At 46.9% G+C, this 26442-nt stretch overlaps 1 long non-coding RNA gene across 1 annotated transcript; it reads right to left on the bottom strand.

The window, feature by feature from the left end:
* Positions 1-22648: 22648 nt before the first annotated feature.
* LOC116669216 lies at positions 22649-25179 on the bottom strand. The gene is made up of 3 exons (XR_004326562.1): positions 24633-25179; positions 23483-23580; positions 22649-22789 (listed from the first exon to the last, which is right to left on the bottom strand). It is a non-coding gene; the product is annotated as an uncharacterized LOC116669216 (long non-coding RNA).
* Between the last annotated feature and the right edge of the window lie 1263 nt (positions 25180-26442).

The following is a 26442-nucleotide window of genomic DNA, read 5'->3' as shown; positions in this document are numbered from 1 at the left end:
ACGATGGGGTGGGGAACAGGGTCTCAGGATGCTTGGAGACAGGTCCTGGCAGTGGACTGGCTGTGTGTCTCCAGGCCGGTGAAGCACCTCACTGGGCCTCGGATGCCAGTAGGAGGAAGAAGGGAGTGATTTCGGAAGATAAAGGTACAGAGTGTTGGTGAGAGAAGTAAGAGTGATTGGGGAGGTGGCTGCAGGTTGGAGGGAAGGAGGAAGGAGGACCAGGAAGTAGGTGGTGGGAGAGAGACTGGACAGGTTCAAGTGCACTGTCCGTAGAGGCCAAAGTGTCCCCTTCCACTAGCCTCCACAACTGTCTCCTGCTCATTCCTTGTTGCCTGGGAGCTGCTACTCTGGGAACCCATGCTGAGCTGGCAGATGGGTTAACAAATCTTGATGTTTAGATCTTGTACCAACCACTGCGAAATAGACCCCACAGGCCTCAAAGTCCTGCCCATCTCTCTGCCCCTCCAGCACTCCCCCATCCCACAATGGGACTGCTCAGCCTCCATCTGCAGGGTCACCCCATCCCCAGGCTCTCCTTCTGATCCTGTTCACAGATGAGGATTTAAAGGGTCCATAGATTCAAAATCAAGTTGCCTGTGATCTTGCTTCCATTGAAATTCAGCCTTCACCCTGGGCCCAGTTCCAGCTGTGGGTTTGGATCCCAGATCTACAGCCCTGAGGTCTACAACTACCTTCTGCCCTAAGTCCCACCTCCCTCATTTGTGAAATGACCATGATTATAGTGCCTCCCTCCTAGAGCTCTTTGAGGATTAAATGAGAAAACCAGAGCTCCCAGCAAAATCCCCAGACATGACAGGAGTTCTGTGACTGCTAAATCCCCTCTCCCTCCCCTTCCTGATCAGCTCCCTCAGGTTGTGCAGCCAAACAGGCTTGTTTACAAAGGCCCTGGCCAGGCAAGCTAAGGTGCATGGAGCAATTCCCCACTGCCACCCTCAGCAGTAAAGGTGAGGGAGCACCAGGAACTGTCACTCATTGAGTGCTTTCAGAGGGCCAGACCCTTGCCCTGCAAAACTTGTAAACCTCACATCAACCCCAAAAGGAGGTTTTTATTATCCCTGTTTTAGAGATGAGGAAACAAAAGTTCTAGCTTCTTAAATACCCTGCCCAGGTCCCAGGACTAGTGAGTGGTAGAGCCTGGATTCGAATCCAGCCCCTATTCCCAAGCTGACTGGGCTCTCTCCACCACCCTACTCTGTGATAGTGTCACTCACGTGATGGGTGGCTGAAGGCTGATGAGACCAGGTGAGACAAACTGATGCTGAAAGCAAAGTACCCAAAATGTCAAGACCAGGGCTGTGAGGCATACTCAGGTGAACAAATGGGACCCAAGATTGGATTCTGGACTGGACTGGAAGATAGGCAGACAGAAACCCAAGCTAAACAATACCCCAGGACACTGCCCTGACTTTGGGAGCCAGGAAACGCCTTGGCCGTGGTGGCTGGTGGGAGCTCGGCGTGGAGAGCTTATGCAATTCCTTCCAGACAACACATTTTTCCACTCTAACAGCCACCAATAAGAAAAACTGTTTACTCTACAAGAACCCAACGTACAGACATGACCGACAAACGTTTCAGGGAGCCCCCGCTCTCATCCTATTTCCAAACTGAGCTATTTCTCCCAGAATTCCACAAAAGAACCAGGCACTTAGGCAATGTGCAGAGTCACCCAGGGTCAAAGACACTATTCCAGGTATGAATTTGATTGCTAACCAGGTGACACTTGAAGAGGTTCAGAAACCAGCAGGAGAAAAAGTCCTCAGTTGTTATTACTCGGCACAGCCTGGGAGGAAGAAAGGGCTCTTTGTGGAGCACTGAAAGGGACCCAGATAGAGGCTAGCCCCTGCCCTTCTGAGCAGAAATCATCTTTTCCATCACCAGTTTCTGCTTTGCTTGACCCAATCTCATTGTTCAGCTGCATTCCGCCAGGAGCGAGAAGAATACATTTGGATACATCACTTTCTCAGGGCAAGTGCCCGTATTTCTACACAAGGACTTGAATGTAGATCTATTCTAGCCATCATTATTTACAAATATTTTGACAAATAATTTCTTTAAAGTTACTGCTATTTCCCTCCCCTCTTTTTGCTGTTTATTCCCACCACCTACCCCCACCCCAGGAAAAGTGTAATTCTCCAACACAATTTGCATTATAAATCTACAACAACATTGAACTGAAATACAGGCAGAGGTGGCATGTGTGCATGACAAGAGCATAAATCCAGGTGGCTTCTAGCACCTAATTCCTTCAGATGTGGCCTGCCATGGTCACCGCCCCACGGCCATTCTCCTCCCGCTCTGTCCACCTACCCCTTTGTCTACCCCACCTCTCTGTCCTCTCCTCCATCTATCTCAGCATCAGTGAGTCTATGAGACCTCTTTCCACCTGGCGGAGCGGGGGCAGCAGGAAGGGAAAGGTGGTCAGGGTACTTTATAAAAATGTTTCTGTTTCTAGGGGTTGTGGGTGGCTGGAGGCAGAAGGCTGGGACCAGGAGAGGAGCACCGATTTGGGAAGCGAATCTGGGCTGAAAGTCATGAAAGAAACATCTCAGCTCTCTGAGGGTGTATGTTCTAGCTAAGTAGGTAAGACAGGCTTTTCAGCATGTCACTGCATAAGAGAAAGATTGGGCTGATGAGTGTGGGAGAGCTGGCAGAACACACAACTGCTGTACCTGGTGGGGTAGCAGGTAGCTTGTCCCCAGGACGGCTGCCTTCCATTCCCTCCCTCCTTTTCTCTGAACGCGTGCCATTCTCCCATGGAAATGTGGAACCTATTCCTCCCTTCCTCTCGAATCTGAGCTTTCCTTAGTAATTTGCTTGACCTGGAAACTGGTGGAAATGACACTCAGGATTTCTAAGGCAAGATATCAAGAACTTTGTGGTTCCCACCTGAGCTTCTAGGGACTTGGAGCCTTGAGCCTCCAGGTAAGGTTAACTTCCCTGAGGCTGCCATGCAGTGAGGAAGCCCACAGTGCCACGTGGAGAGATGGAGCAGGGAGAGGGAGATGTGCCAGGCCACCTCTGCAGGTTCCAGCTCCCCACCATTTGAGTTACCTGAACTGCGGCCAAAGCACCCTGGAGCAGAGCTGACCCATTCCTTCTGTGCCTGTCCAGCTGCCCAGATTCCTGACCACAGAATTGGGAGACATGATAACAGAAAAATTTTTTCAAGCACTAAGTTTTTGGGTTGTGTGTTGCACATCAGTAAAGACAAGGACCCGGGCAAGGAGCGTGTTTAAGTGCCAAGGATCCCTGTCCACCTGACTGTCCCTCTTTAAGACAGTACCCACCCCCTCTGCCTCCCCAGACCTCTACCAAGGCCTTCCTAAGCCCTGGAACCCCCATCACCAGGACCAATCCCAATTCCCATCCAGTTTCCTTCTAGGGAAGGAAAGTTTGAGAGCTAATTGGCTGCTTGGGGAAGAACTAAGGAATGCTGGGCAAGGGCAAAGATTCCGTGTGGCCCATCTCTGGTATAGGTCCTGGTGGACTGGATAGTGGGAGGGGAAGGAATATGAGTCTTGTGAGCACCTTGGCTGTGTGACTTCCTCTATGGAAATGATTTCTCAGATGAAAGCTTGTTCTTGCCTCCATTCCAGAACTCATGTCCAGTGTTTCCATACGTCGGCTGGACTCTCCTCTGAAACTCCCTCAGATCTCTCAGATCCAGCACATCCCAAGCCAGAGTCTTCTCTCAACCCACCCCTAAGGCACTTTCCTGCCCCCGACCCCACTGTTTCTGCCAGGGGTGCAGAAGTCACTGGGCCCATCGAGGTGTGGGTGGCCAACCTTTCAGGGACAGGACCTGTGCAATGGACCTGGAGCCAGCAAAAGCCGAAATGGCTGGAGGTTTGTCCTAGGGATCCCAAGGTCGGGACAGAGGTGGGGGGCCTCTGGGTATGGGCTGAGGTGGGAAGATTCATGGCTAAGGAACCGGGTAGAATCCAGCCAAGGTCACAGGCAACCCCAGGGTTCCTCCTGGAGAGGAAATGGGTCCTAAGGCTATGTCCTGGGCAGATGCCCACAGACAGCTAATGATGCCATGTCCAGTCTTAGAACCCCCTCTGCCTCTTTGTCCCCTTTACCTCCTGCAGCTCCCGTAGCAGACATCAGGAAATGCTGCAGCTTCCTGCCTGCTTTGGGGGTTCCTCACACCCCTCCTTTCCTTTCCATCCATCTGTCAGACCCTGGCTCAGCTTGTCATCACCCCATCCTTTACTCTGGCCTCCCTCTGGTCCCCTGCCCTCACCTCCCCCACTTCCAGCCCAGCCACCCTCCACATCACTCCTTTGAAGTTCCCTGTTGTCACAGCATCCACCTGCTAAAGACCTCCAGTTGCTTCCCCTTGCCTGTGGGATGCAGCCCTTCCATGGTCCTATGGTCCCAGACCCTTGACCCCGGCCTGTCCTTCCATCAGGTCCCCAGCAAGAGCTCCTGAATCCTTCCACTCTGGGCTCCCTTTAGGGCACTTGCCCTCCTCTGTGCAGTGCCCCCTTGCTTCTGCAGACCCTAAGCCTGCTAGGGCTTCAAGCCTGCAGTCCTATCTGGTAGCTGGTTGCCCGCCACCCCCAACCCCATGACTACTGAGCAGTTGGAATGTGGCTATTGCGACTGGGAACCAAAATTTTAATTTCACTTATGAACATTAAATTGAAAAACTGATAGTGGATTCAGTTACTGGAAAACTTTAAAATATATTAGGAACAATTTGGGTATGTGAACCTAACTTTTCAACTGTCAATTTAACGAATCCAAACGCAGATCTGATATATCCAAACAAAAACATTTGTGTCTGAATTTAGCGTCCACACTGAGTTTCAGTATAAAGTGTAAAATACTCATTGGATTTTGAAGACTATGTACAAAATTTTAAAAAGAATAAAATTGGGGGGGGTGAGTATAGCTCAGTGGTAGAACACACGCTTAGCATGCTTGAGGTCCTGGGTTCAATCCCCTATGCCTCCATTTAAAAAATAAATTAGGAGGGAGGGTATCGCTCAGTGGTAGAGCATGTGCTTAGCATGCACAAGATCTGGGTTCAATCCCCAGTACCTCCACTAAAAATAATAATAATAAAATAAATAAATAAATAAGCCTAATTACCTCCCCCCAAATAAAACTTTTTAAAAATTTAAAAATGCATAAGTAAAATAATTTTTAAATCTCAGTTATTAAAATTGACTACATGTTGAAATGATCATACTTAGGATATGTTGAGTTAATACAGAAGGCAAAGAGCAAAAAAATTTTTTAATTTCATCTGTTTTGGGTTTTTTTTTATTTTATAAATGTAGCTGCTAGAAAATTTTAAATTTTTTATGTCCCTTGAATTCTGTCTCTGTCTCTGTGCAAGCCACTGATCTAGCACTTGAATGACAGTTCAGCTCTACCCTGTATTCCCCTCCCCCCACACCCTCAAGCTTAACTGCCAGCCCCCTTGGGCTTATGCATGGCCCATACTTGTCATGCTGATCTCAGTGTGACGCATGAATGTTTGCAAGAACATGTGTATATTCATGTGGCCGTATGCATGCATGTCTGCATCCAGACCTCTCTGTGTTTTCAGCGTGTGAACACCCAGGAAAGCCCCAGCGTGAAGGCATTCACAGCCAGTGTCTGGCTGGGAGCCCAACGCCCATGAGGAATTGACATGGAGACAGGGCCTCGGACTTGAAGGTTCAGGCTGCTTGTCCACCCCTGGGGGGAAGCTGGAACAGACAGTGTTTTCTTGGCAAGTTGATGAGAATGTCATGTAGAACAGAACTAACAGCCGCCCTGAAATCAAGATAGATGACAACTCCTCCTTGCCCCTCACCAGTAAAGCCCGTCACTCTATCACTGGAGAGCAAACTAAATTGGTCTGGCACAGTTTGCTGTTCCCAAAGCCAATTTGGTCCCAGCTGTGTAGTGTGTTATGCACTTCTGGGTAGTGTCTAATTGATCATTTGATTTACCGATACCTTTCCTAGGTAGGGTCTGTGGAGCTAACCACACTGCAGGAAACCAGGACAATGTCCTTGTTCCTTTTCTAAACATATGAAGTGTCGACTGAAATAAAAATCACACAATGTGAGAGTTTGTGGGTTAGGTTTTATTTGGGGCAAAATGAAGACTATAGTCCAGGAGACAGTATTTCAGATAGCTCTGAGAAACTGCTACAAAGAGATGGGGAAACTCAATATTATATATGATTTTAGTGAAGGGGGGGGCCCATGCAGTCAAGCCCACATTTAGGCAGAGGCTTGCTGCTAGTCATGAGGAGCAGATGTCACCGTTAGTGATTTTAGTGCTTTTCTAGATAGGAGGAGATGCAAGAAATCTGGGCTCATAAAATTTTCTCCTGCAAACATTTAAGTATCTGAAGGCCTGTTCCACCAGTTTTCCCAGAGCACAGAGTGCTTCATTCCTCACCTCCATCCTGACTCCTTTCAGGAAGTGTTGGAGGTCAGTGGCTGCAGGGTTCATGATTTCATCCAAGCAGAGGTAGATGGCAAGTGCCAATTTTTAGTTGGTAGGGCCCCCCATGGTCATAAATTCGACCATGGTTTGGGAGGCATTTCATGACCATTTGGTCCCGCAGTGCTAGGAATGCTTATTCCTAGGTCAGGTGAAGATAGAATTTATATAATACTATTTTCCCTAACACAACCTAAGATTACTTATTTGACAATACTTCCTATGCAATTTAACTTACCAAATGAATCTGACTAGTTTAATATCTCTCTCTGAGATGTTTCAGGAGCCCTTTGAAGCATCCTAAAGTTAGCTAGAGGTTAAAGAAACTTCATTAAAATTTGATTTGGGAAAAATACCAAAAAGGTTTTAAAACACTTGGTCAGATAGGATCATAGGTCACAGTAAAACAATTCTTATTCACTTAGCCAAAATGATAATAAAAGATTTCAAAGGCAAATATGGAAAGTTATAATGGATTTCTGATTAAACGTAAAAGAAATTTTATAATCTGTTATCAAAAACAGATCAACATTTTAAGAAAAATTTGTCCTCTTAACAGAAAGAAAAGCTAAATTCAAGTTTTGCACCAGCTTTCTTTAAACACTTTATTTACTCAATTAAATTTATTCTAACTTAGTCAATGTTTTCCATGCACAACACTCTCTTCTCAGGGTTCCTTTTCCATAAACCTTCCATCACTTTCTGTATCCATATTAGTTTGCCCCTTATTTCTTTCCCATCCAGAAATAACCAGCTATAGAATAAACCTACTTTTCTTTTCCCTTAAAATGCAATTCCATTCCTCATAACTTCTTTACTGAAAAAACACATCCTACTTTCCTACTGTATACTGAAATATTTCCTTTATTTCTCCTAGTGGCTTTAATTAAATATTTAAAACAGAGCTTTAAACTCTTAAAAAAAACTCTTAAAAACCTCAATTTCCAGTGAAAACTAAGAAGTAAGCAATTATGAACTGTCTTATACATAAACATTCTATAGATTGGCAAACATAAACACCAATAACCATTTCTAAAAACCATGTGCTTTGTTATAGAAAATATCTCAATTTGTCACTAAATGTATTTATTAATAGTCTTAAATCCCTTTAGTTTCCCTACAAAAGGAAGCCAATAATCAGTAATTAATGTTTCAGCATCTTAGTTTATTTTGGGAATGACCTAGCTATTATTTAATAAGCTCCCATCATTTAGCTTAATTTAGCACAACTCTAAAATTTTGACTTACCAAATATATGGAAAAGTTATTTTTAAGTAGACATTCCTAAAACATAATTACTCCTAAAGAACTTATCTAAAAGCTCTTCCCTCATTTGCCTTCAATTTACTTACAAAAATTTCATCATACCAAATTATTTTTCTTGCTGACAGATTTGCAACAGATATAATAAGATCTTATTTGACAGAACTGTTAAACCTAGGTACAACAAAGGTATTGTACTTAATGTTGATGACTCTAAAGACATGTTTATATTAATTAAATCAGTGAATTTTAATGCCAGGTATTAATTTAATACTGAATATTTCTCAGTTCACGTGAACCTGAAATTCATTCTGGACAGTTTCCTTTTACTTCTCAGAAGTGAGATAAGTGCTTAATTTCCTTTAAGCCAATTAAGTACAGCTCATTTACAAATTAAATTTGATAATACCATCCAAGGGTAACGACATATATAATACACACCTAGACATATAGATAGACACAACTAGAGACCTCATAGCTTCATTTTCTAAACTTGGTCATGAATTAGGTACTGCAATATAAACACTAGTTTTAACAGTTGGAATAAGCTAAATTTTAAAAAGCTTCTTCTCTCTCTCCCCATTTCTTTGTCTTGCAGTCTCAGGAATTAGAGATGGTCTAGATAAGTGTTCCTGAGAACCTTGGTCTCAAAGCACAGGGAGAGAAAAGCAAGTTCTCCTAGGAGGACTTGTTCTCTCAGTGTCAGGATGCTGAAGAGTCTTTTTTCCAAGCTAGCTTTCTCTAACTGTATATGCAATAAAAGCCCCTTTTGTCCATTTTCAGGGCAAAATTTCCTTTAATTCCCAATTAAGTAAGTACTTGCAAGTATAAATTTTCTATGTACATAACCCTGGCTAGGGTGTTCGTTGGAGGCTGGCTTTCTGATGCCTCTTGTTTCTGTGTTTGCGAGGTTCTATTTCCCGTTTTAAAGTTGAATTTGTCAAGGATAAAATTTACTAATGAAGTTGTGAGGTGGGCCAATGTGCTCCTTGTGAGCTTAACTCATCTAGGCATCACCCCAGAGTCGTTTCAGCCCTCTTACGTGGCTCATTTTCTCCCTTCAATGGTCTCAGACCACCACAGGTGCTTGGATCACTGAATAATCAATTCTTATACGTGACCCGTAGATGAGTAACTCTTTTTTTTAAGTTTTTATTTATTTTTTATTTTTTGTGGAAGGAGATAATTTGGTTTATTTAGTTAGTTAGTTAGAGGAAATACTGGGGATTGAACCCAGGACCTTGTGGATGCTAAGCAAGCACTCCACCACTTCAGCTATACCCTCCCCCCTCTAGATGAGACTCTTAATTAATGAGTGGGTTTCCTATTGGGACTACCACACAGACTACAGCACAGTATGAGAAATCTGCCTCCACCACTCTCCTAATTTCTCAGTTGCCTGAGAAAGCCAGAGTCTTGTCTGTTTTCTTCCCTACCTCCCCACAGGATGGGTATTTCCCTAGTATATTTCACACAGGCCTCAGGTGCCTCTCCACAGGGTGGGAACTTCCCTAGTATATTTCAGAGGCCTCAGGTGCCCCTCCACAGGGTGGGAATTTCCCTGGTATATTTCACACAGGCCCCCACATGCCTCTCTACAGGGTGGGAATTTCCCTGGTATATTTCACACAGGCCCCCACATGCCTCTCCACAGGGTGGGAATTTCCCTAGTATATTTCACAGTGGCCTCAGGTGCCCCTCCACAGGGTGGGACTTTCCCTAGTATATTTCACAGTCGCCTCAGGTGCCCCTCCACAGGGTGGGAATTTCCCTAGTATATTTCGCAGTCGCCTCAGGTGCCCCTCCACAGGGTGGGAATTTCCCTAGTATATTTCACAGTGGCCTCATGTGCCCCTCCACAGGGTGGGAATTTCCCTAGTGTATTTCACAGTGGCCTCAGGTGCCCCTCCACAGGGTGGGACTTTCCCTAGTATATTTCACAGTGGCCTCAGGTGCCCCTCCACAGGGTGGGACTTTCCCTAGTATATTTCACAGTGGCCTCAGGTGCCCCTCCACAGGGTGGGAATTTCCCTAGTATATTTCACAGTGGCCTCAGGTACCTCTCCATGGGGTGGGAATTTCCCTGGTGTATTTCATCCAGGCCCCCCCCATATGTCTCCACTGGGTGAGTATTTCTCCCCAGTATCTCTCAACTGGGGTGGGGGGGCAGGTACCTGTTAACACTGCCAAATGAAAGTCAAGATCATCAACCAATATGAGAGATCTGAGAACCAGGAGAGACTTACTCAAATTCACCTGGACTCTTTGAGTAGGCTGATGGGCACAAGTGGCCTCTGCTGGCACCAAGGCTCTGGTTCCTCTTAGAGTTCAGGTGAAGGAGAGAAGTCTGCTCTCGGTCCCTTTGTGGTCACCAAAACTGTCGACTGAAATAAAATCACACAACGTGAGAGCTGTTGGTTAAATTTTATTTGGGGCAAAATAAGGACTATAGCGTGGGAGACCACATTTCAGAAAGCTCTGAGAAACTGCTCCAAATAGATGTGGGAACTCAATATTATGTATGATTTTAGTGAAGGGGGGACACGTGCAGTCAAGCACACATTTAGGCAGAGGCTTGCTGCTAGTCATGAGGAGCAGCTGTCACTGTTAATGATTTTAGTGCTTTTCTAGATTTGAGGAGATGTAAGAATTCGTGCTCAGAAAATCTTCTCCTGGAAATATCCAAGTATCGAAGGTCTGTTCCATCAGTTTTCCCAGAGCATGGAGTGAATCATTCTGATCTCCACCCTGAATTCTTTTCAAAGAGTGTTGGAGGTCAGTGGCTGCAGTGATTCCTGATTTCATCCAAGCAGAGGTAATGGCAAGTGCCAATTTTCAGTTGATAGAAGCAACCCACCCATCCATCCATTCATCCATCCATCTATTCAGCCCCTGAGTCATTCAGTTATTCAGCCAAGAGCATCCATTGTGTAGTGGGCAGTGTGTAGAATAAGAACTGTGAGGTGAGAGTCTGGAAAACCAGATTCCAACACCAGCCCTTGGGCAGGTCTCTACTCTCTCTGTAAAGTGAGAGGGTTGGACTAAAGATCTCAAGGTTCCTTCTAGCTCTGGCACATCAGGGTTCATGGCCAATTTTCTGGGCAGAGATTTCTCATTTGCAGGTAGAGGTCCTCTCCTAGAGTCCAGGAGCTTGGACACTACAGCGGGATGAGGGGGACACAGAAAGATGCCAGGGTCATAGGCATCACTAACTCCCACAGGCCGAAAGCCTGATTTACAAGAGTTGGGTGGTCCTGAGAAATAGAGGATTCAGCTTAAGTGGGTATTTGTGTGTTTGGTCATTGTACCTCAGAGGTTTGAGGGGACCAGGCAGATCAACAGTGGCTTAGTCTGTTTGGGCTTATATAACAAAGATACTACAATCTGGGTGGCTTAAACAACAAATATTTACTTATCAATTTTGGAGGCTGGGAAGTCCAAGATCAAGTTACCAGGAAATTCCGTGTCATAGACAGCCATCTTCTTGCTGTGTCTTCACATAGTGGAAGGAATGAGGGAGCTCTCTGGGATCATTTTTACAAAAACACTAATCCCGTTCACGAGGGCTCCACTCTCATGACCTAATCATCTCCCAAAGGCCCCACTTTCTAATACCACCACAATGGGGATTAAGTTTCAACATACGGATTTTTGGGGTGGGGAAAACAAACATTCAGGCTATAGCAAGCAGAATCTGGCATTAGTGTTTTAGAGACTGTGGATTGTCAGCCCCCGGATCATGCAGGGTCACTGGAAACCCTTTCTGGTTCCTAACCCTCTCCACAGGCAGCGTGTGTCTTTAGGCAATTCCAGACTCCTCTCTTGTACCAAATAACTAAGTTCTCGCCACTTCTTGCCCCATCTTCTCTGCTTCCCTTCCACCCTGGGCTAGTTTTGTTTCAAGGTCTGCTTCTCAGTGCCCCACATGTTGGCCAGAAAGGCCACTCCTGGTACTTTGAAGCCCCTCATCCAGCTGGCTGCCCCCAGCTCCCAGGACCCATTCCAAGTCTTCCTAGGAATCCTTTGCCTCAGCCTGGCTGATAGGCGCAGATTAACGGAGCTGTGCCGATCTGGCTACTGAGGGCTCTAAATTTCTACCATAAAAGTCAAACACAGGAGAAGCTTTCTCAGACCTCGGTCCATATACCATCAGTCTCCGTAACAAAGGTGCCTGGTTGCAGGCTGGGTTGGAGGTGGGTGGGAGCAGAGAGACAAACATGGGGAGAGGGGAGAAGATTTGTTGCTGAGCTTTGCCTGCTTTGATCCTGCTACAAAGAGCAATTTCGTCGGGCTTCGCCTCCAACATTCAAAACCTGTCAGCAAACACCCAAACCAAAAACCACAATGATGATGGCATGTTGGAACATCCTGAATTCAGAAAACAGAACATGACGAAAAGTACATGTTGAGAGCGTCTAAACCCACCTCCCAGAAAATGCCACACACACACACACATCCCACCAGCTAAACCCTCTCCTCCATAATTTAGACCATGAAAGGGCTCTAATTTCTGCTATGTCCCCTGAGCCTAGTGCAGTGCCTGGCATATCATAGTTGTTCAATAAGTATTGTTGAATAAATGGATTTCTAGCCCTAGGATCACACTGAGAAGATTTCTTAATAATAAACCAATTCAGAAGTGGCTGAGGGTATCAACTATTCATTCAAAGAACATTCGTTAGGCAGCTCCAGGTTCCTGGCACTGAGCCAGGTTCTGAGGACTGGGATGACTAGACAGTGAAACTATTCATCAATATGCATTAAGCTCCCGCTCTGCACCAAGCACCCTGTGGGGTTCTGGATATTGAAAGGCGAATAGGACAGATATTCCTACCACCATGGAGCTCGTATGTTCCCCTTCACAGGAGACAGACAATAAGCAAGTATATAACCAATAAGCAAGATGATTCTAGATTGTGTAGGTGCTGCAAAGCAAATATGTAGGTGCTGTGATAAAAAGCAGTTGGGTGACCTGTTTGGACAGGGGCAATTTAGGGAGCAACTCTCTAGGACCTGAAGACTGAGGAGAAAGAACTAGGAGCCAGGGACTAGGACCAGGAAAGAGCATAGCAAATGCAAAGGCCCTGGGGCTGGAAACAGCACAGTGGGTTTGAGAACAGAAAGGAGGTCAGCACAGTAGGAGCGCAGGACTGAGGAGACAGAAGTTTAAGATGAGATTGGACAAGTGGCTGCCCTCCAGTGGGAGAGGCAGACAAGTGAAAAATCAGAGCAGAGTGGTTAAAGCTACAGTGGAGATAGGAACGTGCAGGGACATCCTGAACTCAACTTGGAGGAGGCAGCATTGGCACCTTGTCTTGAGACTGCACACAAAAATCTCCAGTCCAGCGTGGACTTCCATCCTTCTGTCATCATGGACCTTACTCCAATTCGCTCCCATTCCCTCCCAGGAGCATGGGGTCCTGGAGTGGTGTCAGCTGCAACGTGCTCCAGCCCAGAGGATCATCCCCCAAATGATTTCCCTGCTCTGAAGCTTCTCCCAGTCTCTTCTTCTGCTGCAGAAAGCTGCTGGGTGGCAGCGGCTGGAGTTACCTGGGGTGAGTGAGTTGGGCAGCTGTCACTGCAGTGGGGTGATGTCACCAACATGGCGAGTCTCTTCCTTTCATCTCCCTGGTCTCCCTGGAGCTTTTACTATCATTGAGACCAGCATCTAGCAAATGGCCCTATTGCTGCCTTTTATCTGGCTGGCTTTCAACTTGAGACACACCCTCTCTGGGGGCCTTGCCTGGTGGCAGCACTCTCCAAAACTACAGTCCTTACAGTGGGGTATGCCAGGCCCTTGCATGATAATAATGATGATGATAATAATAACTAATAATAATAATAAACGATGTAGTAATAACTGTAACATCAGCTCCCCATTTATTAAAGTTCTGAGCTTGCCAGGCACTGTGCTAAATATTTTACACACACTATTTCATGTAATTTTCACTACCACCTTATAAGGCATGTGTTGGTAAGAGGCTCAGAAAGGTTAAGTAATTTGGCCAGGTTGCATAGCAAATATGTGCTGGAACTGACATTAGACCTAGGGAGGTCGAATTCCAGACACGTTCTGTAGACTAGAAGTTCCCAGCTCCAAGCTGGCTGCATCAAAATCATCAGGGGAGCTTGTTAGAAATTAAAATTTCTGGTCCCTCATCCTCAGAAATTCTGATTCTGTAGGTTCGGAGTAGGGCTCAAGAATCTGGCTTTGTTTGTTTCTTTTTTACCCTCACGAGGTTCAAAGTGTATACATGTACACCTCCTGTATATGTATACTCAATCTTGGTGAGTAGAAAGCAGAGAGAGGAAGTGAGTTGGGGGAGGGGGTCGCCCTGAGGGGCATATCTGACTCCCCGGCCCCACCCCCACCTGTTCTTTCCCAACCCCAGTCAAGAGACAGAATCCAAACCATTCCCAAGCTCCCCTCTTTCTCCTGCAGTGAGAAGCAAGAAAAAACACTGCTGGGAACAGGCTGAGTAAAAGGGTTTTCAGGGAACACAGGAGGGACTTGGGGATAGCGTGTCTAAAGTGGGAAGCCAGTTGGGTAAAAGGCATGAGAGAAGATGGTTAGGTGGTCTGTGGGGTCTCTGGTCTACCGTAGTGATGGTAGGTTACCATGATTTTTCAATCACTGAACAAGTATTTATTAAGAAGCAGAATGCTCCAATAGTGCCTTGGAAAGGTGTTGTGGGGCAGAGAGGAGCACAAACATTGTCCTTGCTCCAAGCCTCCATCGCAGCACCTAGCATTCTTGTTGGCACATATTAATCTTCCTACACAATTTTGGCAAATGAATAAAGATCTTCAATTCTAGTGGGAGGCGAGTGCAACATCAAGGAACAGCAGAAATGACTATTGGGACTCAATAAAATTAAGTATTAACATGCACGACAGCATGGATGGACCTTGCAGACACTACGCTAAGTGAAATAAGCCAGTCCCAAAGACAAATACTGTATGAGGTACTTAGAGTAGTCAAATTCACAGAGATAGAAGGTAGAATGATAGTTGCCAGGGGCTGGGGGTTGGGGAATTGTGGTTTAATGGGTACAGGGTACCAGTTTTGCAAGATGAAAAAAGTTCTGGAGGTTGACTGTATAGCAATGCGAATGCATTTAACACTACTAAACTGTACACTTAAAAATGGTTAAGATGGTAAATTTTATGTTATGTGTATTCTCCACAATTAAAACATTTTTAAATTTTAATATAAAAATAATTATGTTACATTGTGTAGTGATTGTAGAGATTGTTAGTCTCCCCCTTAATATCTGTTCTCCCTCTTTCTGATAGAAGGAGAAATTTTAGCTGCGTGCAAGTTTGCCCAGAATAAAGACTACATTTCCCAACATCCTTTGCAGGTGGGTATGGCCATGCGACTAAGTTCTGGCCAATAGATAAGTGGAAGGGTCCTGTTAGAGCCCCTGGGACTTCCTTAAGAGAGTACCAGTGCACTCTTTACCCATCCTCTTTGTCCCTTCCTCCACTGGCTGCCAGGGGCATGAGTGCTGCCATATGGGAGCAGGAAGTTGGGAGTCATGAGCTCATGGAGGTCATACCTGGTAGGGCAATAGGGTGAGGCCCTGAAATGGAAACACCAAATCGAACCTGATCTACCTGCACGGACTTCTGCATGAGAAACAGACTTTCATCTCCTTCAAGCTACTGCCCTTTTTTTTTTTTTTTTTTTGGTCATTTGTACCCAAACTTAATCCTAGTGAATATGACGGGGTAGAATGAAGGATGGTGGGAACAGAAAGGACCACGAGGGATAGAACATTCAAGGAAGGTCGTATGGGTGAGGTCAGACCTGAGCTGGCCTGATGGATAATAAATGGGCCGCGAGATGAATAAGGCCTGGCCCGTGTCCTCAAGGAGCTCACTGTGTAATGGAAGGAACAGGCATTACACATGATCTGTAGTCTGGGCCACTGCAATCAGCTATCATTTGGGAGCCATTGTCATGTGTCAGCTCAGACCCATAGACTTTTATGTTTAATCTTCACAACAGCCCTATGGGGTAGGTACCTTTATCATCATCCCCATTTTTAGAGGGAAACAGGCTTGCAGAAGTTAAGCTGCTCATGAAGGTCATGTAGAGCAGAGGCAGGGCAGGGGTGGTGACCCAGGCAGTTTGATCCTTAACCACTCAACTAGGCAGAGTGTAAAGGAACTCAATGGAAGGAGTATTCATGGTCATTTGTAGGGCTCTGGAAAGCTCTATGCAGGAGGTAATGCTTGTCCTGAGCCTTGAAGAGGGCTAGGTAGGGACGGGCAATCCAGACCATGGACACAGCAGAGGCAAGGGTGTGGTGGGGAGCTGGCGAGGCTGACTCAAGAGGGGTGTGTTGGGAGATGAGACTGGAAAACACAGGGGTTTGGAAGGAAGCCATCTCATGGGCCTGAGAGTGTTCCTGACTGAAAGGCTTGAATTATAGAAGACTGAAGTCCTGGAATGATAAATCTTTCGGATATATTATGGTTACTTTTTTAAAAGGCCAAATTTTTCTTGAGAAGAAAGAACTAGAAAGGTGCAGTGGAGAGGAAAGCAGGTAAATTTCGTGGATAATTAGTACTCAATGGTGGATTAGCATGACAGGTTGAGGTACCGGGAAGGGCTTTCTTAAAAGAATTGCAAATTGCTTACAAATGTCTATGGATAGATAGTTCCAGATCTTGGATTTTGAAAACTAAATTATTTCCAGAGAGGCTAAGGAAGAAGCCAGAATTAACTTAAGCAGAGATTGATAATAGTTTTGTTGACAGAAGGCACCCATCTATACTCAGGGACTGCAGTTACTTTAAATCTTGCTCCAAATGAGATTTTATTTTAAATTTAATAAAGAAAGAAAGGGGTTAGATAAATATTGGTACCATTGTTTTAATATTGTTGCTTTATGAAAAAAAATCTATTTACAAACAGAAATGTGTGAGTTGTGTCAGCTCCTGAGGAATAAACCACCCCTCTTCCTTATGCTCTGTGGGAGCAGCTACTTGACTTGGGGACCAGTGGCCAAAGGGAAACTAACCAGCCCCTGCAGGGCATAGTCCTGCCTTGCCAATGCCACCTTCATTTCAGGAACAGAAAATGAGTAGGATTTAGGTGTAGAGAAAAGAAGTGTGTGGATGAGGGAGGCATCTGATGCAGAAGCCTGCCCTGCACGTGAGTGGGAATCAACAGCCCCTCACCTCCTCCCTTGCCATTGGGGGAAACTTTTAGGTTCTGCAAAGTGCTTGTATTTTCTGTGATCACAGCACTCCTGTGGAGTAGACAGAGCATCCACAAAGTGGCATTATTCTCTTTTTGCAGAAAAAGTGAGCCTCAGAGAGATGATGTGGTTTCCCCAGGTACACAGCAGCCAGGTGTTGCAGGAAGGACCCCCAATGGCAGGCAGAGGAACATGTGTGCAGGTGTCTGAGCAGAGGCATGACTGATAGAAGTGGTGTCTGATCCAACCCAGTCAGGATGGTGGGAGGAAAGGGAGCAGGCAGGGACTGAAGTCTGGGGGAACTTTTGGACCCCTGCGCCTTTCTCATGCCCACTCGCCAAACCCCAGGCACCCTCCTGCACCCAGTGGAGGGACCACCCCCTTCCTCCAGGGGACTGTGCCCAATTGCCCGTGGGGAACCTTTATATCATACCATTTACAGCCAAGTTCCCTGTCTCCACTGGCATCATTCTCATTTTTCTTTTTTAAAAAAATCAGTATGAAATTGTATTAGAAAAAAATCAATACCATAACATAACCTGAGGCAGATAAATCCAAGAAGCTTACATTTCACAGTCTGAGTGACTTTTGCAAGGATTCCCCAGTGTCACTTCCACTACCTTGGCCAGAAACCTTTTCTGTCATGGGGTCTTTGAAGAACTGCTTCTGGGAAGCCAGTCCCTCCCTCTGGTCTTGCCAGCAATTTTGTTCAGCAAGCTTTTCTCTCATCCTATTACACCTCTGTTCCCCAACCTGGTGGATTCCACCACCAGCCCCAGGCAGGCCAGCCTCCTATGGACTCACTCTTGCCCCTCAGCCTCGGTTCACCAGCCTCTCCAGCAGTCCAGCCCATCACTTCCTTCAATATCTGCTTCCGTGTCACCTCCTCCAAGAAACAGGCACTTTGGAGTCAACAGCCTCTGTCCTCCTCTTGCTCCTGTGTGAACTTGGGCCCACAGCATAACCTTTCTGAGCCTCGGGTACCTCAAGGGCAAAAATGTGAATGTTGGCACCACTTTCACTGCATTTTTGAGCCAAGGAAATTACCTAGTGTATGTAATTAGCACACGCTCAGCACTAGTAAGCTCTCAGTAACGTTTGATTCCTTTCTCTGGGCCTATCTTTGCCCTGCTCCTTCATTCTGCTTCCCTGGGCACTTAAATACCAGAGAGTTTATCCTGGGATCAGAGCAGCCTATCCCTTTCCCCTGTTTCGGTGCATCCAGTGTGGTGGGCATTGAGCTTCCCTCTGGAGCACTCAGGGCATGTCCAAGGGAGTTGGGTCCAGAAAGGCAGAGGAAGGAAAGTAGGGAGAAGGGAAGGGAAGGGAGGAAGTGGGAAAGGGAGAAGGAAGGAACAGAGGAGGAGAAAGAAAGAAATCACTGGGGCAGGGAGGAAAGGAAGGAATCCTTTATCAACAATAGACATCTGGTGAATTCTACAGTGACTGGTACAGAATAGGGGCTTTGAGGGACTTTGAATTGGATGGGTGAATGGATGGGTGGATATAAGATTAGATAGAGGGAAAGAAAGGAGGGAGAAAAGGGGGGGAGGAGGGAGGAAGAGATGAGGGAAGGAAGGAAAGATGGATGGAAGGAAAGAAGAGAGGGAGGGAGGAAGGGGAGGAGGGGAATGTGGCCTTAGTCTGTGTTCCCCTGGTCTGGATTTCCCCTCCTGTCCAGCTCTGCTCTCCCTTGAGGCAAGATGGGGCTTCCAGATAAGAGACCATTGCTTCAGAAGCCCTGTGCTGCCAAGTAGAATCAGAAATGCCCACCATGGCCAGCTGTGGCATGAGGCCAGGGACAGCAGAAGCACCCCATCCTGACATAGGCAGGTGGGATATGGGCACCTGGCTGGTGAAAGACGCATTCGCCTTCCTCCTCGGCCTTCCATCTGAAGCCCAGCTCTCCATTCTGGGGCCTGAGGGGCAGGCCTGTTTAGCATGCATGGGGCCTCCTGCCTGGCTGTAAGTGGAGAGGGAAACAGGACAAGAGCCCTCTGGAGATTACTGGGCCCGTAAAGGCCTGCCTGTGTGGATGGATAATCAGCTGCAGGACCTGCGTGGCAGGGAGGGGGCTGGGACCCAGCCCAGACCTCTGCCCAGTTGCCAGAGTCCCTGCTCACCTGGAAATCCCCGAGGCAAGCCCTTTCGCAGCTGGACTCCATGGAATGGTTCAAGATGAGGATAGGCAAGAAGGGACATTCTTAGTCTCTGGCCCCTTCCTAGACATTCATAATGCAATGAGCACAGTAAAGATTCTGAGAAGTCCTACGAAAGGAAACTTGTTTAGTTTGAACTCATCGCTTCCGAAACCTCTTCTGTCATGGAAACTTCTTTTTCCTTGTGGACACTTAATTTACATTTTGAAGATCCTAGAGTTTGTAGGATGCAGTTTGGAAAAGCTAAGGTGGCCTGGGGAGCAGAATTTTGGCACTGGATATACTGAAAAGATTACTGAGGTCCTTCTGGAAAACTCCTACCCATCCTTTGACACCTACTTCAGATGTCCTCAGGCTCTCTGTGGTGTTTCTCTACTTCCCACCCATGGAGAATTAACTAGTTATTTATCTGTGCCCCACTACACTTAGGTATCACTTTATTCTGTTCCTTTCAGGTGGAGTTGGTTGGAGTTGATTGGTTTTCTGTCCCACTGGACAGAAAGCTCCTTGAAGGCAGGAACCACATGTTGCTCAGTTTTGGTTCCCTACTACCTGATGTGTCATCAGTGCTCAATGCGCATTTATCAATAGAATTTAGTAAAGCATCCTTATTTGACAAAGAAGTAAGCTGAGATCTAGGGAGGAGCCAGGCGTTGGCGCATGTTCACCAGCTGGCTTTGGCGGGGTGAGGGATGCTGACCAGGCTTCCAGATTCCTTGAACTTGCCCTATCTCCATCTTTGACACTGAGCCAGTTGTCATGAGTGCTGGGTTTTCTCTCTTGCATTTCTCTTAACAGTCAAGCAGAAAAAGGACTTGGGTAGAAGGGGTCGTAGCTAATATGTCCGCGTGGTTCAGTCAGTGTCAGGGTGGTCATTTCTGTTCCCACCTTAATGCCTTGTTTATGTCACTGAAGGCTGCAGGTTTAGTTTATGGGCAAATACCCCTGACCATGGTCTTGGTCTGAGCCTCCTGGGTAGAGTATTGTGCTTCCTCTTACCCCTTTTCATCTGAGGCTGACTGCTAATGTTCTAGCAGGGAGGGTAGCCATCATTAAACAAGGCAAGTGAAGGCACAGCATCCTGAGAGCAGGTGAGAAGTCACCACAGAGCAGTTCATCAGCAACTTACTGGACAGGTGGTTTGCTCCCCTTAGTGCCCCCTTCTCCACAGCTTTCTTCAGGGGCCTCAGGTGGGGGCCGGGGCTGGAGCTCTGTCCCAGCCTGATGGGGAGAGGGTTGGGAGAGCAGGAGTAGGGAGCCAGGAGAGGAGGGGAAAGGGTCCTGGGGCCCTGAGGGCCAACCCTACCTCCGCTGCACAGCCCTGCCCACCTGCTTCCACAGGCCTTTATGTTTGTGTCCTCAGCGCATGACCTTGCCCCTTCACGGGGTTCACATGCAGGGTTTGGGTTCTGGGGAACAAAGAATCTTATCTTGGACCAATTAAATAATTATGGCGTGAGCACTTTCTGTACTAATGCCCAGAAGGTGGGCTCAGGGCACAAAGGAAAGGCCTGAGATAGCTTCCTTTTAGGGAGCCTAGCATTTAGGTACCCCAGACATGCCTCTGGACCTTCTCCAGGGCTCAGCAGCCAGGAGGGACCCTGCAAGGGCAGCCGATCAGATGTCAGCCTGGGATGGGGCAGCAGGACGGGGCAAGGGGTTGGGGTGTCACGGGAAGGAGGACTGGGCTTCCAGAATAGCTACATGTCTTTGGTGAAGGTGTGGGGCAACAGGACATCCACTTTTCTTAAGGAGTCCTACCCTCGCACCTCCCACTGGAATAACTCTGAGGCATGCATCCCACATGGGCTCCCCAAATGCCTCGATGGGATTAAGCTCCAGTCACCACAGGGGTAACTTGCTTGGCTTCCTCCCCTTCCCTGTCTTACTTCCCTACTCCCTACTAGGCTTCCTGGGATCATCCCCAAATAAATCACCTGCTCTCAAATCCTTATCCCAGGGTGTGCTTCTGAGGAAGCCCACCCTAAGACAGCATAAACTGAGGTAATCTATCTGGGGGATGATTTGGCAATAAGTATCAAAGTTATAAATGCACATGTTCATGGGCCAGCAGTTCTACTTCTGGAAGTTTATCCTATAGATATACTCTTATAAACACCAAAGGATGTACAAACAAGTTGGTTTTTGTTTTTTTTTTTGGTTTTTTTTTTTTGTTGTTGTTGTTGTTTTTTTTTTTTTTTTTGCTGTTACGGTGTTTGGGAAGTTCTTGGCTGGTTTTTGTTTGTTTGTTTTGCAACACTGCTTGTAAGAGCCAAGGATGAGAAACATCTAAATGTCCATCGCTGGGGACAAATTGAGTAGATCATGGTTCATCCCATCAGTGGACTATTATGCAGCCATAAAAAGTAATGAATGGGGACACTCTTTATGGACTGATCTGAGATAATCTCCAAGACAAATTAAGTGGAAAATAGCAAAGTGCAGAAAATCAGGTTTGTATGAAACAAAAAGAATATACATCCATAATTGCTTGTTTATGTAAATAGATGGTCACTGGGAGTATGCCAGGAAACTGAAAACCTGGAGCCTCTGGAGAGAGGAATTAGGAGGCTGAGCGCAGGGAAGGGAGGAAAAATTTCAGGATATCCTCTGTGAACCTTTTGATTTCTGCAGCATGCACAAGTTCTGTGGTAGCTATATATATATATATATATATATATATATATATATATATATATATATATAACTTTAAAATAATTGTAAAGAGTAACCATATACCTGGATGCGTGATCACAGAGTTTTGCTATAATGATCAACCCAAATTTAGCTCGTCTCAGGAAAGTTGAACCCATGGCCAGTGGTGTTCAACCTTTCTTTTCTCATTTAACATTCCCATAAGGTGGTTCTGCATCATTACTCCACATTTCTAAATAAAGAAAGTAGGCCTGCGTCTAGCCTTCCCCCAAGATGCTAAGAGTCCAAGCCGTCCTTCCCATACTCCTTACTTGGGATACCAGAATCTTCCCAAATTTTCCTGACACAGGGATGTTTGCAGCCCTTCCTTTACTGAGCTGTTTGAAATGCAGACTGTTATCTTTGAAGAGGATGAGATGAGTCAGGGGGCTGGATGAAATGACCTCTCCACGTGGGCTCCTTGTGGGCGGGTGCCATGTTCTATTTCTATATCCCAGAGGCCTGACGCAGCACCTGGCACATTTGTTGGGTGGATGGATGGATGGATGTTTTTTGCCCAAAATTCTAGGCGTGGAGGAACAAGGGGAAAAAGACCCCTTCCTTCTGTCTCCTAGGATCCTATGTCAGTGAGAGTTGGTGAGCAGAGCTCTGGAGTTGTATATATTCTGCTTAAAATTCCAATTCTGCTCTCCTGGCTGCCATGCGACCTCAGGTGAGTCTCTTCACCTGAGCCTCAGTTTCTAAATCTATGCAATGTGCAATGGATACAGAGGGTTAAATAAGACCCTGTCAAGGTGCCCCTGCGTGCCTGGCACATTGTGGGCTCCTTTGGGCAGAAAAACGACAGCAAGACTAGACATTATTACCTCTTTGTCTCCATCAAATCACTCTCATGTCAGTGAGGTCCTCCTTTTGTCTAACTGAAAATCCATCCTGCTGTAACCCAAGTCTGTGGCCTCCTGTGCTATGGTCCACAGCCAGGAAGGAAAGTTATCAGTGTGATTCCTGCAGGAGGCTTTTCCAGATCTGAAGGGACAAAGAAAGTCAAGGTTGAGTCTTGTCAAATGTGGGCCTGGCAGCCCCAGCCCTTCCTGCTTGATCCATAGTCAAGTCTCGGTCCGTTTTAACTTCTTTGCCCTCTCCTGGGCTCAAGAACTCTTGGTGCAAGGTCAGCTGAGAGTTATCCAGGGTTCAGAGCACAGTGCCTGCCCTTTCTCCACCCCACTCCCTTCCCCTCCACCCAAGGAATCGGCAAATAGCTCAAATTCCCACAGCAAGGAGATTGAACCCCAGGCACTGAGCTGACAAGTTGCATTTTACAATAAATCCCCACAATTAGACCCTGCAAATGGCTTCACTGTCGCTTTCTTGATATACAGCAGGGAATTAGCTTAATGTCCCTGGCAACCAATTCTTGGACTAAAAATAGTTAGCTTGTGGGTTCACCTTTCCTTGTTTAACATCCAGTCTCCGCTGGTGTTAGGGAGGGGGTAAACCTGGGGTCTGGGTCCTGCCCTGATACTGGGGCGGGCATTAAGGGTCAAGGAATTAGCTGGCAGGGCCAAGGCGGAGGCCATGTTTTGTGAGGGCAGGGAGCCAGGCTGAGCTGTTTTATTTTAAGTGTGCAGGCTTTATGGAGTAGGCAGCCACCTTCCCAGAGGACACCCTGGTTGGCCTCCTTAGATCCCACCTCTTCTCCACCCACACACTCTCACTCACCCCTCAATGGGCACCACCATTCAGTGGGCTAGGAATGAATTATAACCCATGGTGTCACCTTGGCCAAGTCACTCCTCTCTAGTTTGCAGTTTCTTCATCTGCAGAAGAAAGGATTAAATAGTCCACGTGTTTAGGTTTTGGATTGTCAGACATTGCAGACTCACAATTTCTGGTATTTTGTCCCAAATGTCCTCACAAATACCAAGGTTCCTGAACTGCCAACACCTCAGTGTGCATACCCGCTCAGGGACCACCAGGCAGAGTGGCAATCCTTTGTCAGACCCTTTGTACTAATTTTTCCTCTGGAGGGAGGATAAAAACAACTTTAACATTTCCTTTAAAGTCCTATCTAGCTCTAAAAATTCTGAAATTCCTCTCTTAGAGCCACTTGCTAAGAGTAAAACACCAACTATCCCTATAAAATGTTCATGAAGTCTTGTCAGTCAGTCACATCTTAGTATAAATGAGTCTATAAAGTCCTTTCCTGGAAGAGAAGGAGAAACATGGAGTCTTGGGGTCCCTCATGGAGCCTCACCTGGCTCCCCACCACACCTGTGAGAAGCCCTCACGTGGAAGCCAAAGGTACTCACAAGCTGTGGCCCCAGCCCACCTTTCCAACCTCAAGACCTCCCAGTCATGCTCTGCTCCAGGTTTATACAACTCCCTGTTCTCCAAACAGAGCAAGCACACTCCCACCACTGGGCCTTTGTTCACAATGGCGCCCCTGCCTAGAATGCCACTTCTCCTTCTCCCCTCTGTCCCTGCACCACATTTCTCTGTTGGTGTAAATCTAATCCATTTTTGAAAGTACAAATGCCACTATCTCTTCTGTGAAGCCTTCCCTGTTCCATAACTAGAATGAGTCCCCCAGGGTCCCTCTTCCAGCAGCATTTGGAATCATGTAGTACTGGAGCCAGAAGACCCTTAGGGACCACCTAAACCAGCGTTACCCCAAATATTTTGACTGTGACCCATTATAAGAAATCTAGTCTGTGTTGTGACCCAACACACACACATACACATAAGCATACAATGCACACAATGCATACATGTACACACTCAACTGTATACCTGTAAACACACACAGATACAAAATACACACATGTACACATACCAATAACTGAAAGAAGTTTCTTTATGTAATGCTTACCTCTACTATGTGCAGCGCTCTGATTCTGGTGTAGTTGCTCCTTTTTTTTTTTTTTTTTTTTTTTGAATGCTGGTTCTGACTCATTAAATGTATTTTACCATCCTGTAATGGATTGCAAACTACAGTTGGGAAAATGCTGTCCTAGTTCAACTCCTTATTTTACAAATAGAATTACCAAGGTCCAGAGAGAAGAAGGAAGTAACTCAAGGTCACACAGCTGGCTGGCGGCAAGACCCAGACCAGACCGCAGCTCTGCTGGCTTCACAGAGGCGACCTTTGTCTCGCACAGAGCCCTTTACACTGCAGCTGCTCCTGCAAGACCGTACACCCACGAGGAAGAGGGCTGTGTCCCCAGCCCCACTGCCCCCTCCTCCCATGAAGCTTCCTCCATAACAGGTGCCTAATAAAGGTTGTGTTGGAATAATGATGAGAAAGCATTTGCGGAGTCAATGACGGTCTTGCTGGAGTGAAGGGTTAATAAATACAGCAGCTCGGCTTGGAGACCAAGTCAGCTTTAGCTCACCAGTGGGGCTGGGCTTTCCCAGGGTTTCCGGAACGCTGAAATTCATTCGCCGGGGCGCAGATATCCTGTGGCTGAGTCGGGGTGAGGGCGGGAAGGGAGGAGGGGAGGCTGGAGGAGGGGAGGAGCCCGCCAGGGAGGGGATGTCAGAGGGAGGATGGGCTGGGGCCCTGAGGGCCTGGTGTCAGGGTGAGAGCCGGGCCATGGCTCATTGAAAATCTGAACAAGCTCCAGAGAGAATGGAACTCAGTCTCCCTCTGCCTCCGTTTCTTCCTGTCATTGTGGAAGAAGTGGCTCAGCTTGGGAGGTCAGAGAGGTGAGGCAGGGATGTATAGAGGGAGAGATGAGAAAGGTGGCGACGCAGAAATGAGCAATTTGGACACAGCTCCGCCGAGTTAATATCAGAGGTGACACTACTCAGGGGTGGCTAGGAGCCATTTGAGGCTTCCCACAGCTCCCTCCCCCTCCACTGCCACCTCAACTCCCCCCAACCCCCCAGAGCTCAGCCACGCTGGAACCTGCACCTCAGGGAGGGGCCCGTGGCTCATCCACCCACCAGAGCACCCCCACCCCCAAGTCCCTGGGCCTTATGGGGTATTTGGGCTGGGGGCTGGGCAGCCTGGAAAGGGCAAACACTCATTCGTTGACAAGATGAGCGGCTACTTTGCCCACAACCCCTCCTCTGCCAGAGACTTGGAGTTAGCAAGCACGAACACCTGAGGAGTCATCTGGGCCCATCCACTGTGGCCACCTGCCTGCACTCGTGCACCTGTGATCAGCCCAGGAGAGTAAGGACCTGGCCATTGGTTTATTCATTGATTTGACAAGTATTTATTGAGTTCCTGCTGTGTACCAGGCCCAGGGCTAGCTGTGCTACAGGGTACTTGTGAACAAGGCACAGAGCTTAGGGTGTAGCAGGGAAACAAGACTTTGGACATGGGTGTTTTGAATGGCAAGGGGAAGCCCAAAGAGCTAGCCTTGGGTGTCAGTAAAAGCTTCCTGGAGAGAGTGAGGTTTAAGGTAAAATTTCCAAAGATAAAGAGGCCAGATGAGGAGCTGAAGTGTGACGGGGGCCTGGGGATCCGCTCATGTCTGTATTTTACTGGGGTCTCCTCAGCCCTGGGGAGCCCACTGTGTCTCTGCCTCAACTTTGCAGCATTGGGAACTTTGTTATTTTGGCTGCCTCCAATGAGACAGAGCTCAGTGGGAATGACTCACACTAAACAAACCTTCTAGAGACTGAGTCATACATCAAAATGCCAATTTGTTTTCCTGTAATGCAAGTATATT

Source organism: Camelus ferus, chromosome 16 (genome assembly GCF_009834535.1).
Source record: "Camelus ferus isolate YT-003-E chromosome 16, BCGSAC_Cfer_1.0, whole genome shotgun sequence".
NCBI lineage: Eukaryota > Metazoa > Chordata > Mammalia > Artiodactyla > Camelidae > Camelus > Camelus ferus.
The sequence above is the reverse complement of the archived record's forward strand: the minus strand, read 5'-3'. Positions and strand labels throughout refer to the sequence as shown.